Source organism: Choloepus didactylus, chromosome 4, assembly GCF_015220235.1.
Source record: "Choloepus didactylus isolate mChoDid1 chromosome 4, mChoDid1.pri, whole genome shotgun sequence".
Lineage (NCBI taxonomy): Eukaryota > Metazoa > Chordata > Mammalia > Pilosa > Megalonychidae > Choloepus > Choloepus didactylus.
In genome coordinates, this window is record NC_051310.1 from 114,819,831 (window position 1) to 114,839,843 (window position 20,013).

The 20,013-nt window shown below is 36.2% G+C and overlaps 1 protein-coding gene and 1 non-coding gene across 9 annotated transcripts in view; one reads left to right on the top strand and one right to left on the bottom strand.

Moving 5' to 3' along the window:
• The window catches only part of CSNK1G1 (casein kinase 1 gamma 1), a 223,355-nt gene that overhangs the window by 18,614 nt on the left and 184,728 nt on the right, over positions 1 to 20,013 (top strand). Inside the window, exon 1 of one of the 8 annotated variants that reach the window (XM_037833722.1) lies at positions 12,146 to 12,189. The exons of the other annotated variants lie outside the window; for them this stretch is intronic. The gene's annotated coding sequence lies outside the window, so the exon portion shown is untranslated. Of the gene's footprint in view, positions 1 to 12,145; positions 12,190 to 20,013 lie in introns of those variants that run through there. 8 annotated transcript variants of the gene reach the window in all.
• Positions 10,967 to 11,076, bottom strand: LOC119533719. Its single transcript, XR_005216829.1, has one exon. It is a non-coding gene; the product is annotated as a small nucleolar RNA SNORA44 (small nucleolar RNA).

A 20,013-nucleotide genomic window follows, 5' to 3' on the forward strand; every position in this document is an offset into this window, starting at 1 on the left:
TAGCAAATAATAAAAAAGATAATAAAAAGAAAAATAAAATATTATACAATACCATATAATATTATGGATAGAAAACAACACCATTACCAAGAACCCCATATCCCTCCCCTGTATCCCCCTCTCATACACATTTAGCTTTGGTATATTGCCTTTGTTACATTTAATGGAAGCATGTTACAGTGTTACTGTTGAGCATAGATCCAGTTTGCTTTGATTATGTTTTTTCCCAAATACCATCCCTTTTTCAACACTCTGCATGGTTGACATTGATTTGTTCTCCCACATGTAAAAACATTTTTATGTTTGTACATTTAGCAACAGTCCTTGGCCACTCCAGTTTTTGCCAACTTACACAGTCCTTGTCTTTATCATCTATCTTTATGTCTGGTGTCATACATTCCCCTAGCCCACCTCTTTCAGCTTTACTCACAGACATCTTTGTTCATTGTACTTGAAATATTGTGCTACCATCACACAGTATTATGCTATCTATTTCTGGATCTATACAATTAATCCTGCTGAACATTCTGTAGTCTTTCAGCATCAAATGCCTGATCTCTACCCTCTTTCTATTCCTTGTAGCCTGTGTTATCAGCTTTTATCATGTTTCTTTTTTTTAAATACATTTTTTATTGTGAAATGTATATATAGAACAGTGATGACTTTCAGAGTGTGGTTTAACAAGTAGTTAGAGAGCAAATTTCAAAGAATGTTAGGGGTTACATTTCCACAGTTTCAGTTATTTCCTTATGGTGAAACATAAGATATATACAGAAAGGTAATAACTTTCAAAGTACAATTTAATGAGTAGCTATAGAGCAGATTTCAAAGAATGTTACGGGTTACAGTTCCACCATTTTAGTTATTGCCTTCTACCTATTCTAATACCCTAGCATCTAAAATATGTATCTATATATTTAATATTTATATTCATATTTATGTAAAGATTCAGTACTCGTAATCCTTTGTTAAATCCTATCTTATCTTTTGCTACCCCTTCCTCTCATTACATCACTTTCTTGATCTTCAGGGATGTCTGGTGATGTCTAGGGATATCAGTAATGGGTTTTGACTTGCATTTCTGTACTAACTAGTGATGTTGAGCATCTGTTCATGTGCTTTTTGGCCATTTTGTATATCTTTTTGAGAGAAATGTATTTTCAAGTCTTTTGCCCATGTTTGCATTTGGTTCTTTTCTTTTTTGTTGTTGTTGAGTTTTAGGATTTCTTTATATATTCTGGATAGTAAACCCTTAATTGGATATGTGGTTTACAAATATTTCCTCCCTTCTCTAGATTGTCTTTTTGCTTTCATGTTGAAATCCTTTAGTGCTCAAAAGTTTTTAATCTTGTTGAAGTACAGGTTATATGTTTTTTCTTTTTTTGTTTGTGCTTTGGGGGTGAAATCTAAGAAACCATTGCCTAACACAGGGTCCTAAAGATGTTTCCCTTGATTTCTCTCGAAATTGCTGATTGATTCCATGTTCAGTTAAACCATCATGGAGCACTGTTCTTTGTGGACTCTCATTCTGGAAACTTAGAATTTTCTACACCATCAATTTCTGGTTTCTTTGTGCCCAAGAGTTCAGTTTTCAGCTTATCCCTGTCCTCTCACATTTTAATATAAGCTGCAAGGAGAAATCAGGGTGTGCTTTCCACTTTTAGCTTGTGACTCTCCTCGGCTAAATATCCAAGTTCATCACTTTCAAATTCTGTCTTCTGACAGACACCAGAACTCAATTTCGCTAAGTTCTCCAATTTTAAAACTAGAATTGGCTTTTCTCTTGATTTCCAATAACACATTTATCATTTCCTTCTAAGGTATCACTGGACTACTTTTAAAATAGGTTGTTTCGGAACCTAAGATGGCGGCTAGGTGAGACAGGGCAAAAAAACACCTCTGTGAAAAATACTAGATGAAAGCCAGAAAGTGACCCAGGACACCAGTTCCAGCGATGCACCACCCGGACAAGGTTTGCTAAATCCACAGGGACCGTGCATTTGGTGAAACCGGAAGTCGGCATTCTGAAATGAGTGAGTGAGCCAGCTGAAAGTCCGGCAGCTGCGCTGTGGTGTGGGGAAACCGTGGGCTGGCGTTTGGAGGCGGACTAGTTCTTTTTATAAAAAAGACAAAAAACAAAAAACCCGGGAGCGGCTGCAGATACGGCACCGAGAACCGCGCAGTGAAGCCCAGGCTGTGCCAATGCCTCAGTATCTGGTGTGGCGGATATCCCTTCCCACACCCGTTGCTAATTGTCTCAGAGCCGGGAGAGCACAGGGGAGCCAAAAGGCGAAAGAAACTGCGCCCCTTGCAGTCATCTTCCCGGCGAGCTGGGGACGCTCCTGTCTGGGGCCAGAGCCACAGCCCAGAGCTGCGCCGAGGGTCCCAGTGTGACAGGGAGAGTTCCCTGCAACACCACGCACATGCCACAATATCGGCTGTGGACAGTGGCCTTTAGTGCACCCACAGCTAATTGTCCCAGAGCTGGGAAGGTGGAGCTGTGCGAAAAGGGGGAAATTAACACACCCCATTCAGCCATCTTTACAGCAGGCTGGGAACACCCCTGCACCGCCTGGCAGCCCAGGGTGTCCCTGGAGGGCCGGAGCGCACTTGTGACGTGGCACAGCCTTCCCTCAGCAGAGGTCCTGGAAGAGCATGGCTGAGAAAGGGGAACTGCTCAGAAATCCCAGGGACCCTACGCCAATACCAAGGACTTCTGGGTCAGCAGCAGAGACAATCTGTGGCAAGACTGAAAAGAAGGCTTAGACTCTTGCAACAGCTTTAAATCTCCGGGAACACCTGGGAGGTTTGATTATTAAAGCTGCCCTGCCTCCCTAACTGCTCAGACACTCGCCCCTCATTCAGGGCGGACAGCACCAACAACACACCCAAACTTGGTGCACCAATTGAACCCCACAAGAATCAGACTCCCACACACCACAAAGACAAAGTAGGGGAGACTGGCTTCAGGGGAATAGGTGACTTGTGGATGCCATCTGCTGGTTAGTTAGAGAAACTGTACGCCACCAAGCTATAGATCTGACAAATTAGAGATTGGTGTTTTTCATATTCTGAAAGAACCCTATCAAGGAAAGCAAATGCCAAGAGGCCAAAAACAATAGAAAATTTTAAAGCATAGATAAAACCAGACAATATGAGAATCCAAACCCAAGCACCCAAATCAAAAGATCAGAAGAGACACAGTACTTGGAGCAATTAATCAAAGAACTAAAGACAAACAATGACAACATGGCACAGGATATAAAGGACATGAAGAAGACCCTAGAAGAGCATAAAGAAGAACTTGCAAGAATAAATAAAAAAATAGATGATCTTATGGAAATCAAATAAACTGTTGACCAAATTAAAAAGATTCTGGATACTCAAACTACAAGACTAGAGGAGGCTGAACAATGACTCAGTGTCCTTGAGGGCTACAGAATAGAAAATGAAAGAACAAAAGAAAGAATGGGGAAAAAAATCAAAAAAATCAAAATGGATCTCAGGGATATGATAGTTAAAATAAAATGTCCAAATTTAAGATTTATTGGTGTCCCAGAAGGGGAAGAGAAGGGTAAAGGTCTAGAAAGAGTATTTAAAGAAGTTGTTGGGGAAAACTTCCCAAACCTTCTACACAGTGTAAATACACAAAGCATAAATGCCCAGCAAGCTCCAAATAGAATAAATCCAAATAAACCCACTCCAAGACATATTCTGATCAGACTGTCAAATACTGAAGAGAAGGAGCAAGTTCTGAAAGCAGCAAGAGAAAAGCAATTCACCACATACAAAGGGAACAACATAAGAGACTTGAGTAGTGACTACTCAGTGACCACAGTGAGAAGGCAGTGGCATGACATATTTGAAATTCTGAGAGAGAAAAATCTCTGGCCAAGAATACTTCATCCATCAAAACTCTCCTTCAAATTTGAGAGAGAGCTTAAATTTTCCACAGACAAGCAAATGCTGAGTGATTTTGCTAATAAAAGATCTGCCCTACTTCAGATACTAAAGGAGCTCTACCGACAGAGAAACAAAGAAAGGAGAGAGAGATATAGAGAAATTTAACAGACATATATAGAACCTTACATCCCAGATCTCCAGGACACACATTCTTCTCTAGTGATCATGGATCTTTCTCCAGAATAGACCATATGCTGGGACATAAAACAAGCCTCAATAAATTAAAAAAAATTGAATTTATTCAAAGCACATTCTCTGACCACAATGGAATATAAATAGAAGTCAATAACCATCAGAGACTTAGAAAATTCACAAACACCTGTAAATTAAAAATGAGGGGGAAATGAAAACATTCCTGGATAATCAAAAGCTGAGGGACTTCATCACCAGTAGATCAGTCCAATAAGAAATGCTAAAGGGAATTGTGCAGGCTGAAAGGAGGGGACACTAAACAGTTGACTGAAACCACTTGAAGAAATAACGATTTCCAGTAAAGATCACATGGTAAATATAAATACCAGTACTACTGTGTTTTTGATTTGTAACTCCACTATTTACTTCTTACAGGATCTAAAATACATAAACTGTAATGATAAATTAGTGGTTTTGGACTCAATGTAAAATATGTAATTTTTGACAAGAACTACATAAAGGTGGGGGAATGCAGGAGTATAGGAACATAGTTTATGTGTCCTATTGAAGTTAAGTTGGTATCAAAGAAAACCAAGATTGTTATGGATTTAAGAGGTTAAATTTAAGCCCTACAGTAAACACAAAGAAAGTATCAGACAATATGACAATAGAGATGAAAAGTAAAGTGTGGGTTATGAGAAGTGGGGGAAGGGGCAATGGGGAGTTAAGAAATGAGTATAGGGTTTCTGTTTGGGGTGAAGGGAAATTTCTAGTAATGGATGGTGGGAAAGTGATGGCATTGCAACATTCTAAATATGATTAATCCCACGAATGGAATGCTAGGGAGGGGTTGGAATGGGAAGATTTAGGCTGTATATATTTTTCCACAATTGAAAAAAAAAAAAAGACAGTCTAAATAGATAATGACAATTAAATGCCAAGGGTGATCCTGGATGGGATCTGAGGATGGAGGAGAGGAGGCTCAAAGGGCCACAGATGGGACATAAGGAGAAAAAAAAGGAACTATAGAATGCAAGCTTTGTATCAATGTTGGATTTCTTGAATTTCTTAGCTGCGCTTAATGGGATTGCATAAAAGAATGTTCTTTTTCATGGGAAATGTATATGTGATTTATATTGTTTGTTAAAGGATGTGTTCAGCTTGCTCTCATGTTCAGAAGACAGTGCAATAGATGATAGGTGATAGGGAGGGAGGAAGGGAGGGAGAGAAAGAAAGAATGGTGGTGTGACAGGATGTTAAAGTTGGTGGATCGGGGTATCGGGGGAGGGGGGTCAGGGTATGCTGGAGTTCTGTGTATGTGTTTTGTATTGTTTTTGCAACCGTTCCTGTAAGTCTGAATTTATTTCAAAATAAAATTTAAAAAAAAAAGCAAAGAAAACAAAACAAAAAAAACTTGCAGTGTCCAGCGACAACATGTGGATGAAAGGGTAAGTATTTTACTTTGTTTGCTTTATTTACCTTGTATTCGTCAAATATTTCCCAATTTCAGTAGCATGATTCCTCTGTACATCTTATTTCCTTTATGTCTAATCAAAATATATCTTACAATTTAAATAAATTGTATTGACATAAATATATTATTAAAATATTACAAAATCAATACTGTTGAAGTCATGACACCCCAATTCTTACTAGAATTATTTGCATTCGGTCCATTTTATTTAGGGAGGGGCTTTATATATCCCCAAAATCACTTTAATATTTTTAGCTTCATTTTTTTCCTGACATTTGTGTATCTTATTAAAATTCTTTAATTTTTCTGTATCATTATAGTGGAATATTTGTATACCACCCCCATGTTATTCATAAAGCAAATTTACATTCAAAAAAAAATAGGTTGTTTCTACCAACAGTCTCTTCAAGGCAATCTAGGCCTTCTCTATGAAGTACCTCATAGTTCTTCCAGCCTCTAAACCCATTGTCCAATTCTAGAGATCTTTCCACATTTTTGGTATTTGCATTAGCAGCACCCCGCTCTTTTGGTACCAACATCTGTTTCATTTTCTTTGGCTGCTCAAGCAAATACCATGAAGTGGATTGGGTTAAACAATGGGAATTTGTTTGCTCATGGTTTTGAGTCTAAAGGCAGTGCTTTCTTCCCAAAGACTGGCATTCTGGGGCTGACTGCTGAAAATTCTTTCTGAATTTCATTCGGCTTATAAAAGGCATCAGTAATAGAATTAAGACCCAACCTTACTGGACTGGGCCATACCTAAACTGAAGCAGCCTCATCTAAAGGTCCTGTTTTCAGTCAGTGTACCCACCAGAATGGGTTAAATTTAAGAGCAAGATTTGTGGGGTAAATACAGCATCAAAATACCCAGAAAGGAAGAAGTGAAACTTCCCAACAAGCTACTTTATGTTGTGTGCCCTTTAACATAGATATAATTATTGTTCTATGTTTTTGTCTTTTAAATTTTGCTGGAAATAAAACACAGGTGTTACAAACCAAAAATGTAATAATTCTGGCATACACACGCACACACACACACACACACACTCATACTTACATAGCTACTTTTACTCTTATTTTTATTTCTTTGTATGTCTTTGTTTTACCATCTAGTAGTCTTTAATTTCAGCCTAATGGACAATGTTTTGAATGTCTAGTAAGGCAGATGTACTACTATGAATTCTATCATCTTATGTTTATCTGGAAATTTCTTAATTTCTTCTTCATTTTTCAAGAATAGTTTTCTCAAATTTAGAATTTCTTGTCGCTCCTTTTTTTCATTTCCTGGGTTTTAAGTATATACCGTTTCACTTCTTCCTGGCCAAATGGTTTCTGAAGATAAATTTGCTGTTAATCTTATTGAGGATCAGCTGTTCATAATGAATCACTTTTCTCTCTCTTCTTTCAAAATTCTTTCTTTTTCTTTGTGTTTTGACACTGTGAGTACAGTGAATCTCAGTTTGGCTCCCTTTGAGTTCATCCTGCTTAGAGTTAGTTGAGCTGCTTGGATGTATAGATTCATGGTTTTTTTGTTTGTTTGTTGTTTTTTGTCATATTTTGAAAGTTTTGCCCGTTATTTCTTCAAATATCTTTTCCACCTTTTTCTTTTCTTTTCTCCCTCTGGAACTTCCGTTGTGTATGTTGGTACACGTCATGGTTTCAAACAAGTTCCTTAGGCTCTGTTCCTTTTTTCTTCCTTCTTTTCATTTTCTGCTCCTCAGACAGAATAATCTCAGTTACCTATTTTCAAGTTCCCTGATTCTTTCTTCTGCCTGTTTAACTGCTGTTAAAACCTTTTAGGGAATTTTTCATTTAAGTTTTTGTACTTTTCAGCTCCAAAATTTCTATTTGGTTCCTGTTTTGATTTCCAGCTCTTTATTGATATTCTCTACTTGGTGACACATTGTTTTTCTGGTGTCCTGTAGTTTGTTGTCTGTGGTCACTTTTAGCTCTCTGTGTATATTTATAACAGTGGATTTATAGTCTTTGTCTAGTAAGTCCAGTGCCTGGGGCTCCTCTGTGACAATTTTTATTCATTTGTTTTTTTTTCTGTTATTTGGCCTTACTTTCTTTTTTCTTCGTGTGCCTCATAATTTTTCATTGAAAACTTGTTGTTTTGCCTATTATAATGTGACACCTGGATATCAGTTTCTAGAAATCTGATTCTAACCTCTCCCTAGTGTTTGCTGCTGCTGCTTGTTTTTGGTTGTTATTGTTGTTTTGCTTTTCTTTTCTAGTTTAGTGTCTTTCCTTAACTATTTTGTGTTCTCTGTATTCTTTGTTGTATGTGGCCACTGAAGTCTGTTTTGAATAAGCTTTGTGGTCATTGAGTTTTTTGGTAGGGTTTCTGTAAGCACCTGAAGTCAAGAAAAGAAAAAAATGAAGGATAGAAAATAAATGAAAAAAATACTCTTCCTTTTTTTTTTCCCAATTCTGTTTTGGGGCATTTCCTCATCGCTTTGTCATGCCATTTACAACTCTGCCTTAGCCTTTGTTTTCTGTTTTGCAGCGCCTGAGGTCATTTAGAAGTGAAAGCTTAGGGACCTCTCAGGACTTTTCTAAGCATGTGTCCAGCCTGGTGCATGTGCATGGTGAGAGCTTTAAAAATTCCAGTTCCCTCTGCATATCCTATTTCTCAACCTCTTTCTTTCCAGGGTTTTCATTCTTTCTCTGTCTTGTCCTAGGTGTTTTCCCTTGCCACAAACTGCTACATCCAGTATTTTTTACCTTTAAATGCTTTCAGCAAATGCTGCCCATGAAGTTTCCCCAGACTTCAGGATGCTCAGAGTATGACAAAACAAAGGTAAACCCTTGCGGGATCTATCAGTGAGATTGTGACATATTACCTCATTTCTTTGAGGTCTGTATTGCTTCCTCTGGTACTACTGACCTGCCTCCAGAGTGTGGGCTGTCATCTTCAAGGCTTCTACTGAACTTGGAAATGGGAGATGGGAGGCAGGTTATTTAGAATGCCTTTTCTTACTGCAGTGAAGTAGCTTCTTTCTTGGCTGTGCCTTCCCTGTTGGTTGTCTTACATTTTTGCTTTGGTTCCAGAGTTTTGCAAAAGTAGATTCTGACATTTGTTCCCAGATTATTTTTTTGGGAGAAGATGGAGCTCTGGAGTTCTATTCTTTGCCTGCCTTCTTTGGTGATGACACTCCACTTTTTTTTTCTTTATTTTCATTTTCTTACTGAATGTTTTCAACTTAATTTTCAAAGTATTTTTTCATTAACTAGAGCATAAATATAAAGTTATGTGTAGTTTTAAGACTAAAATTGAACACTGCACACCCATCACTCAAGTAAAGAAATCGAGTCTTACTAGTAACTTAGAAGCTCTTTGTGCCACTTCCTCCTTCTGACCTCCTAGAGTTAATCACTGTCCTGAATTTTGTGTTTACTAGATGTTTAGGTTTGCTAAAGCTGCTGGAATGCAACACACCAGGAATGGGGATTTATTAGCTTACAAATTTACAGTTTTGAGGCCATGAAACTGTCCCAATTAAGGCATCAACTGGATGATACCTTCTATGAAGACAGGTAGCTGGGATCTGGTACACCTGTGTCACATGAGAAGACACACGAGTAGTGTTTGCTGGTCCTTCTCTCCCAGGTTTTGTTGTTTTCAGTTTCTGGTTCCAGTGGCTTTCTCTCTGAGCTTCTGTGGATTGTCTCTTAGCTTCTCCAGCGCTTTTTCTGCAAATGCTGTCTGGGCTTTTTCTGACTTTTATCCTCTCATAAAGAACTCCAGTAAAAGGATTAAGACCCACCTTGAATGGACTGTGTCACACCTCAATTGAAACAACCCAACCAAAAGGTACAAACCACTATAAGTCTGCACCCACAGGAATGGATCAAAAGAACATGTCCTTTTCTGGGGTACGTAACAGTTCCAAACTACCATGCTAGACATGGAAAGAAGTAGGAAAATGTCATCCATAAGTGGAAGAAATACCAGACAGTAGAAACAGACCCCAGACTGCTCAGATGATGGAATTATCACACAAGGACTTTAAAACGATTGTAAATTTAAGGATTTAATGGAAAATGGAAAATGCTGAAGAGAGAAATGGGAGCTATAAAAAAGACTCATAAAATATTTAGGGGGGAAAATACCCAAAGTGTTGCTTTTAGTTCATCAAGTTCAGTTGTTATTATGTAGGTTGTTTGATTAATCTGTCATATTGACAGAAATGGAAGCATAGATACTTAGTTTCCTAGAGCTGCTGTAATAAAGTACCACAAACTGGATGGCATAAAAGAACAGAAATTTTTTTTGTCTTACAGTTTCAGAGGTTAGATGTCAGAAGTCTGTGGCAGGAAATCTGAAAACTTTCTTGACTCTTCATAACTTCTGGTAGTTTGTTGACAATCCTTGGGCTTTGATCTCTGTTTCAGTTGTCACATGGCATTCTCCCTTGTGTCTCTCTCTAGGTCTGTGTCCAAATTTCCTCTTCATATAAGGACATACCCTATCTCAATACGACCTCATTTTTACCTAATTCCATTTTCACTGACCCTATTTCCAAATAAGGTCACATATACAGATAATGGGGTTAGGATAAAATGTATTTTAGGGGGGACACAATTCAACCCATAACAGTTCCATTTTCCACCTAACTTTTTTTTTGCCTGCTAATACCCAAATATTGCTGTTAACCCGTTTCATCATTTTTCATATTTTTTACTTTTACCCAATGTGGTAATTTTTTAAAATTGGAGACATATTCAAGTTTAAACTTAACAAATGTAGATATCAGTAATATTCCTTTTTTTAAATAATAAAAGATAAAAATTCTAAGATCCATAAATAGTGGCACATAAGGAAGATGAGTATTGAGTGAAGATATAAAGATTATATAGTAAAAGTAGGAGCTAAATATTTATTACAGAAATATTTGAGAATGAGCATAAAATGTATTTTATTATGTCCACTTTTTCAAACAGTATTTTTACATAGCCATTATCTTTTAAACCTGAAATGGACATTTTTAAATCATTTCGTAGGCAAGGCTATGCTTTATCCTCTTGAAAAAAAAATTTTTTTTTAATCCAGTAGGCTTTTACTGGTCACCAGCATTCCAAGTAGCATGGGCATAGTACTAAGCCAAAAGCAAAGGTCTCTGCTTACCGTTTCTAACTAATAATCAGCTAGGTGCCTTTTAGCCTGCCTCTTCCCACAGTGCTTCTCCCAACTCTAGATGCATAATCACAGATGAGGATAGTTTCACTGGTAACATAGATCTGCTCCAGCAACAAGCTGATAACTTCAGTCTTGTTAAGACTGCCAGGAAACTCAGGGCTAAAATCTGAAGAATAAAACAGTATGAAAGCTCTAAACCAGTGGAAGTTGATGGAAACACCTGAATTCAGGTGTTTCCAGCCCAGGTCCTGAGGCGTTATAGGGAAGTTGAGTGGCAGTTGCAGGTATTATGGGCTGTCAGAGTCTCTCTAGGTAGCTCTATCATGCAGTTGGAGATCCTTTGGCTACCCTTGAAATTTAACTTGCTTTTGTTAGGCCAGTACTGACAGCATAAACCTCTTTATGCACTCAGCTGTGATTAAACTAAGGTTGCATCCTTGGTATTCAAGTACTACCTCCCAGTTACTAAATATACTTTAAATCTTTAAGTTATCACACTTACCAGTACTGATTTCAGGGCCATTGGGAATGTCTGTGCAGACCAGGTTTGGACAATGAATTCTTTTTCTTTGGTTAAAAAATTTTGTTTTAATTCTATTTTCAAACACTTTTATTGTTTATATTTGAATAGTCTCATCAATTTATGGTTGATTGAGATAAGAAATATTGACTTGGGTCACTGGCTTACATATGATTAGAATTCAGAATTTTTAGCCCTTAGTTCAGTTCTTACATTTAGTTCCTCTGTATGAGACATTTCTTCCCTATTTGCCATTGTGTGTGCCTTTGGTTTTCTTGCATTGGTTTTCTTTTGGTACTAAAATATATTAAGGTATTGAGTTGGATATTCAGAATCATCAAGTGTTTCTAATGTGGAGGAGCCAAACTGACTCCAGTTAATCCTTAGTAATAAAATGAGTTTGAGTCTCCAAATTTTATAAAATCCTCTGTCTAGGATGATTAGTTACAGGGGAGGGAGAATTTAATTTTGCTTTTGACTAGAGTGACCAAAGAACATTTCAGACCTTTGGTTTGACTTGAGAATAGTCTCTGGTCTGCCCAAAAAGTATGCTATGAATAAAAGTGTTGCTAAAAGCAGGTCCCCATGAAATTTAAAATATGTTTCTAAGAACTACAGCATATACATGCTTATTAGTTTTATAACATTCTGAATCCAGTGTATTTTAATTACAATATAATAAGATATAAAAAATAAAATAACATTAACTTTGATGTAATGTGTATTCCTAACCAGTAACAGCTAGTTTGTATTGTATTGTATTGTATTGTATAGTGTTAGCATATAACATAAAATTTGCAATTTTAACCGTTTTTAAATGTACAATTCAGTGCTTTAATTACTTTTACAGTGTTGTGCTACCACCACCACCACCATCCATTACCAACACGTTTTCATCATACCGAAGAACAACTTTTGATCCATTATGTGATAACTACCCATTTCTTCTTCTCTCAGGTCCTGGTAACCTCTAATCTATTTTCTCTCTATGGATTTGCCTATTATAAATATTTCCTATAAGTGGAATCATACAATTTTTGTCCTTCTATGTCTGGCTTGTTTAGCTTAGCATAATGTTTTCAAAGTTTATCCACGTTGTAGCATGTATTAAAACTTTATTCCTTTTCATGGCTGAATAATATTCTATTACATGTATGTACCACATTTAATTTATTCATCTGTTGATGAACACTTGAGTTATTTCCACCTTTTGGCTATGAAATAATGCTATGAACATTGGTGTACAAATATCTGGGTCCCTGCATTCTTTTCTTTTGGGTATTTACGTAGAAGTAAGATTGCTGGGTCTTATGGTAATTCTATATTTAACTTTTTGAGGAACAACCAGACTGTTTTCCACAGTGTCTACATCATTTTTTGTTTCTACCAGCAATGCGTGATAAATTTCTTCACATTTTCACCAACACTTATTTTCCATCTTTTAAGGAATAGCCATCCAAGTGTGGGAACTGGTAATTAATTTTTGTGGTGGACTTTTATTTAACTCTTGGGTTAATGTTTCTTTACAAATGTCAGTTTTAGTTTAAACTTAGAACAAGTAAGATTTTCTATTTTTGTAAGCTTTTTACAGAGATAAAACATATTCATTATAAAAAGTACCAACACTGTAGAAATTTTTAACTAAGTGGAGGTGCTTTTATCTCCTTTGAGAAATTTAACAGTTTAAATGTTTACTCCTTTAAATGTCCTTAAGTATGCTAACATATTTTTTATTATTCTCTTGTTATAAAATAGATTATGTACAATTTGTTATTTTCTTGTTTAAAAACACTTTCTTTTTATTAGTAATATCTCAGTATTTTGTCAATTTTTTGAAGATAGAGACAAGGTTTTTGGTTTGATTTCTTTTTTCAAATAGTTTAGGTGATTATTTCATATATTAATATTGTAAAAATTTATGCACTATAGAAGTTAAAAGAATAAATAAAACCACATGTAATACCTCTGTGAGAATAATCATTATTAACAGTTAAATTTTCTTTCCAATTTGTTTTGTGATTATACGATACATGCAGACACACACATATTTGTTTTTAATAAAACTTTGATTTTTTATACAGTTTAAAAAGTATCCTTTTTTCACTTTGCATTGGCAGTGTTGTTCCATTTCAATAGATAGTTATTTAATGGCTGTATCCACACTTAAATTATTTAACTGTGCCTCTCATTGGCTTTTTTATTTTATTTTCAGATTTTTTGTTTTAAGTCCTGAGATGAATATCATCTTTTTATGTTCATTTTTAATTATTTCCTTAGAAAACTTACTTCCTTACGGTTTAATAAATGAACATTATTATTTATTCCTTAGGGTTCAATAACTGAACATTTTGCCAGCTTGTCTTCTAGAGAGATTATGTGGTCCCCTCAAGCAAGGCATGAGAGTATACTTCTCTGGACTTTGCCAACATTAGGTGTTCCCAATTTTATAGATAAAACATGTTAACTTGTTTTTGTGTTACGTGTTTGATATGTACTTGCTATTATGATAAATATGAGGCAGTGTTATGTAGCCCTTGGATGCCTATTTGGTAACTAACTGGAAATTAAAAAGTAAAATTACATAAAATTTATGTAAAAATAAATTAGCACTATTTGAGACATGTCAATATTATATTAATTTCTGAAATGTTTTGGCAATGAAAATTTCAAAGGACCTGTTTTTCCCAGTTTACAGTCATATGTGCAAGACTTGATAGTGTCTGCTGACGAATCCACCTTGGGTTTTGATGTGGTACAGATAACACTCAGCCCTGAAGGCTGTTGGGTTATATCTGTGAAGAATCCTTTCTACCTGTGGCTGACAAAAATCTGTGTAAAAGATGGTTTGCTAAGCAAATTAATTGTGGAATCAGAATCACAGAGGCAGTGGGTAACCTGATAATGAGCAAGTTGCTTTAGAAGTATTTATAGTTGATGTGTTAATTGTAGACTTTTCTTGTTCATTTGTATTAGGAAGGAATCCAAAGGACTTTTAATTAGAAATGACTTTTTTATTAACTTGATTTATTGCCTGTATTTTTCGTAAAACAGCATCTCTTTTTTCCTTTCCTTTAATGCTTTTAAAGATTGCAGACATAAGAAATGTTTTTTGGCTGATTTTCAAACTGGTCTGCCCTTTATGAAACCTAAGGCAGTTTCTTTTATGAATTAAGAAGCAACAATCCTTTTCAGTACTAAAATCACATCTTTACTGAATGCTCCTGGATATGCTCTATTTGACCTAATTATAATTATTTTTTATGTGTATACATGCTCTGTTAGTTTTACGTACTTAGAAACTTCTTATAAATGGCTAAGAACTGCAGTGAAGGTGAGGAAATCTGTTCTGTAAGTCTGAACCTTAAAACTCAGGCACTTTTCTCAAGGGTGGACGTCTGAAGCTTCCATGAGCATAATCACCTGAACTTGACAAACCCTTACTAAAAGGCTTGGTTATGGCCCATATACAATTAAAGGAGGTAGAGCCTACACGAGAGAGGAAGATGATACTAGAATGGAACACCCTGCCAAGAAGTGACTTTTGATTCAAAGGAAAAATATGCTTTTTAAAACTTAGTAGCCTGGGGCCATTTAGTGTAGTAGCATTGGTCTTACACATTTAATTAGGGCATGAAGAGATCAGTTTTTATAGAACAATGCTGTGGTTGTTCTTAGTCATTAAAAAGGGCTAAACTTACCTAGTGTCCTATCTTTGGCTGCATAAAGGTCCATGTGTGAGAAATTGCTCTAAAATTCTTCTCTTCTTTTGTCTCTTCCTTTCCAATATCTGTATCTCATTTTTCCCCTTAATCTTATGGCAAAGACCATAGGTTAAATTACTTTTGTAGTGACTTCTGTTAAGAGCATACTTTAATACATGGTAAACTTAGACTGGGGTTTAAAAGTTAAACCTCAATTTTATAACAAATTCACCTATTCAAGACATAATTTCCTAATGATTAGGCTAATGAGAGATTTTTATACATAAAGACATTTACATTTATGCACAGATACAGTTTGATAAATAACCTGCATGTGTATTTTTAAAAACTATTTGTCTAGACAGAATAGTGGTTATTTGAAGCATGAATAGATTAGAAGGTGGGACAAGATAAAGACTAATTGGAAAACAGTAGAAAGGTAAGGTAGGTAAGAATGATCCTTGAGGAAGAGAAAACAGTTTGAGGATTGATATGCTAGTAATTTTATTCTTGGAATATTTATTAAAAGAGAGTTTTGCATTTTCTATTTAATTATGTCACATTTTCCCTAGGCACATTAAAAATATCAGAAATCAGGCATTGTCCTTTAGTCTTTAAGAATGGAGATTTTATATAGCTGATGATTAAAATGATTTATGATTACTAACAAGTTGTCCTAAAGGGAAAGGGGCAAGTGAAACACAGTTGTCTTTTTTCCCCCCAGTTGTCTTTTGAGTCACAGCATTTTTCCTATTCTCGAACTGTAAAGCATTGTTTTTGACATGGACTTTTATGCAGTCAAATACACATAATTATGTGAATTTCACTACATTGTCTTAATAATTAAATTTGGCTCAGGCCGTGGGAATCCTGTGGGCATGTTAGGTTTTCTCCCTCCCTTATGTTTGACTTCTGAGCAAGCTACTTGAGAAGGGTTGTTTTTAATTAATGCTTCACAAAGCAGCGCTAAAGTATGGTCTATATTTTTGCTTCTTTATGGTGGGCCAATCATTGTTTTTTTTCCCCCATTGTTCTTTTCTTGGCTTTAAAGAAGAAACACCCTTCTTACTCAGTGCTTTTCATATTTCAAAGTGAAACTGATAAGCTTGCTATGATATTGATTACAGAGTTAGCTGGAAACCCCCTTTAACGTGTTGTCATCTCTCTCGAACATTATCTACTTAGTATTGTCACTGAATTATCAATTGAAGGGCTATTTCCCAGTCAGAGACTTTTAAACTGAGGCTGGTGATCTGGATTAGCAGTAAAAAGCAACTTGCAGACTATTTTTTTTTGTTTTTTTACTCCTTTGGATTGTTTGCCTGTTTACCTTTATTTACTACTGCAGGCAGATCCAGAAAACTTAATGGATTCTTGTGAATCCAGTGTAGAATCACAAACAAGCTAGAGTACAAGAAGTAAAGGAAAGCTCCTTGGCTTTCCATGTGACTATGAGGAGAGAGACCCCTTTACAAGTTATGAGCATCTTGTCTGTTTGTTTTCCTTCCCTACTTATCTCCTCCTTCCCACACACTGCTTTGGAGCTGCCTGAAGGAAGAACAGGGATAAAGGGAAAGAGCACTGACTGTAAGGTTGCCCCACATCTCAGACCAGATTTGTTGTTTTTGTTGGTGGCCATTTTAATTTTACCAATGAAGAAATAGAGACATAGTCAAAAGCTTATTATTGCCCTGATTCTCTGTACATTGCTTTACCATTTGAAGTCTTCTGTGAGTCATTATGTTTTCCCCCACCCTCAAGCTTGTGAAACCATTCTGACTTCCTTCTCTAAAGAAGAGGTGCATTGAAATAATATTCATTTAACTGTTAGTGATTTCAGCCCAATTCCCTTCATAGGTAGATTGTGATTTTGGGACCTAGAACTCGTGGCTGAATTGGTTTTTGATCATAAAATATACTCTGGCTCATTTCTAACAGCCACAAAGAATGAGATGCCTTTCTAAAGCTTATTGAAATATATACTGCAGTATGACAGTTTTACAGTGATTGTTTCTTAAGTTTGGCTACCCATAGAAATTTACCAGCATCCTGAAATAATTATGTGAGAGAATGGCTGATGCAGTAGAGTTAAGGAGCATATTTGTATCAATAATTTTTCAACCAAGAGTGAGAAAGGGAAGTTAGCCAGTTTAAAATGGTGGTAGTTTTAAATTTTATTGCATATATAATGTAGCAAAAATAACAAAAAGTTAAAAATGAAGGGAATATAAATGAGAATTTCACCACCTAACACATAAATCATTTTTATTTTCTATTCTTTCTTGCATTTGTGTTTGTAGTATACCTAAATTTTATTATTTGGTAATATCATAAATCCATTTTTATACTCTATAAAGCTGCAATTTAAATTTAAGGATATTGGGAAAATTTAGGAGCCTTGGGAATGGGTGGCAAAGACTGGAAAATAATACTTAGTTATTTGGTGAAGGAAATCCCTTAGAAAGGAACTTTGAAGGAATGAAGAAAAAGAAGAGTAAAGAAATGAAATGTATTGGGAAGGTATAATTTCAGAACCACTCATGTAACATAATTTTATACATATTATCAGGAATTGGTATAACTTACTTTATTTTTGGTGATATGGGAAAAAAGTCTTCCTACTATTAATTGCATAAAAATAATGGATTTATGGGGGGAGAAAACTTAAAAACCATGGTTGAGCTGGCAAGAAAGTAAGGTTAAAAAGATAGAGAGAGAATGAGAGAGAGAGAAATTCGGATAGGTATGTAAGTAATGAGTGACTGCTGCCCTCAGGACATCTGCTGATTCCAGATGACTTGTACTTTCAGTTTTCACAGGTACACTTGGGACTCAGGAGACAAAAAATAGGATCCCTGCAATGTAGAGAGTGTGAACAGAGATATGCCTTCCTAAATTCAGAAACCCCCAAAAGCTACAAAGGGGAGAACCAGAAAAAAAAAAATCAGCCTGGCAAAGAGAATCAAAAAATTATCCCTCTCAGCCTTGACTGTGAATAGAGGGAGTAAGAAGTTTGCACTGAGCATTGAAAATTAGAAACATGTCTTCACAGAAGTTTGGGACCCTACTACCTGTGTGATTTGATAAAAACTCTAAACTGGGACTTCTTTTAAGTGATTATAGTTTGATATTATGCCCAGTCATTAGATAGAAGTGAATTTCAAATCCTTGTTGGGGGAGCATCCCTCAAAGGTCAGAGTATTATCAAAGATAATATTCTAGAGAGCAGAGCTCCTTCTGAAAAGTCACAAAGCACATGAGGAAATAGAGTACCATGAGCAAAACAAAACACCAAAAACAGACCCAACAATAATTCAGTTACTATTATTGGATTTGGAGTCTGAAATTAGTATGTTTAAAATGTCCGAAGAAACAAATGGGGGAATTGAAAGTATGAGTAAGGGATTATGCAAAATAATCAGGCAGAATCCAGAAATGAAAAAGCATAATTGAAATTACAAATTAATGGAGAGATTTCATAGCAGATTAGATAGATTGAAGAGTTTATAAGTAAATTAAAAGGTAAAGCTGAAGAAATAATTGAACATGGTGCACAGGCAAAGAAATATAGAAACTATTGACAGGAGGTTAAGACATATGGGAGGAGTGAAAAGTTCTGATGTACATCCCTGGTATGCAGAATGATGGTCCCCCAAAGATGTCCACATTCCTAATCCCTGGCACCTGTGAATATGTTGCTATACATGATTAAAGGGACTTTTGGATGTGATTAAATTAAAAGTCTTGAGATAGGAGGTTATTATGGATTATCCAGTGGGCCCAAAGTAATCACAAAATTCTTATAAGGGGAAAAGGAAGGCAGCAGATTCAGACAGATTTAAAGATGTTACATTGCTGGCTTTGAAGAAGGAGCTGCTAGCCAAGGAATGCAGGCAGTCTCTAGATGCTAGGGAAAAACAAAACAAAAAAATAAGAATTTGGATTCTTTCCTAGAGTGGCCAGAAGGAACGTAGCCTTGCTAACATCATGATATTAGACAAGTGAGACCATTTTGGATTCTGACCTCCAGATGTTTGCAAGACAATGAATTTGCTTTCTTTTAAGCCACAGAATTTGTGATAATTTGTTGCAACAGTGATAGGAAACTAATGCAACATCTAATAATTTCACAGATAGATGAATGAGAGGCTAGTAAAACACATTGATTAACTTACTTTAAGTTAAATGTACATTAAAAATGTTTTAGACTAGCCCCTGAAAGAATAAAATTCAAGCTAGAAAGCAAAATGTAGTGGGGTGGAGGAGTACCTAAAATAATGCAGAATAATAGCAAAACAGGAGAGAGAAAGAAACAAATGGTAGAACAAAGAGAAAGAGCACAATACTACAGTAGAAATAAGACCAAATATGTCAGTGATCATAATAAATGTAAATAGATTAAATGCTCTAGTTGAAGTATATCAGACTGTATGTAACAACACAAGCCAACTGTATGTACCAGATCAAGAAAAATGTTTTTAAACATTAGGGGAACCTTGTGGTGCTCTGGTTAGCCCCTCCTCTACCCCTCCCTGGCACCAGAGCCAGCCTATGCTCATATTATGGGTCCCTGGGCCACTTTGTGAATACTAGGGAGCCTGCACGTCAGTGCCAATCTATCGGGTTGCAACCTGAAAGATTGAACCTGGAAACTCCTCTCTGGGTTGACCTACAGGGACTTGCTCTGTAGGCAGAAGCAGGTTCCAGGCAGCCAAAGCAATGTAAGAAACATGTAAGTCGGTGTGGCCTGGGGCAAAGGATTAATTGCATTAAATCATACAATAAAGCACCCGGGAGGGGGAAAAAGTCTATTTCATAGGGAATGGAGAGGGCATGTGAATTCCTGTAAATGAGAGATGTACCAGTGTGAATGTATTATATCCCCCAGAAAAAGCCATATTCTTTGATGCAATCTTGTGGGGCAGACATATTAGTGGGAATTAAGTTGGAACGTTGGGATTAGGTTTTTCCTATGGAAGTGTGGCCCCACCTATTCAGCATGGCCTTGATTAGTTTACTGGAGCACTATATAAACTCAGACAGAAGGAGCGGGCTTACTATAGCCAAGAGGGACACTTGG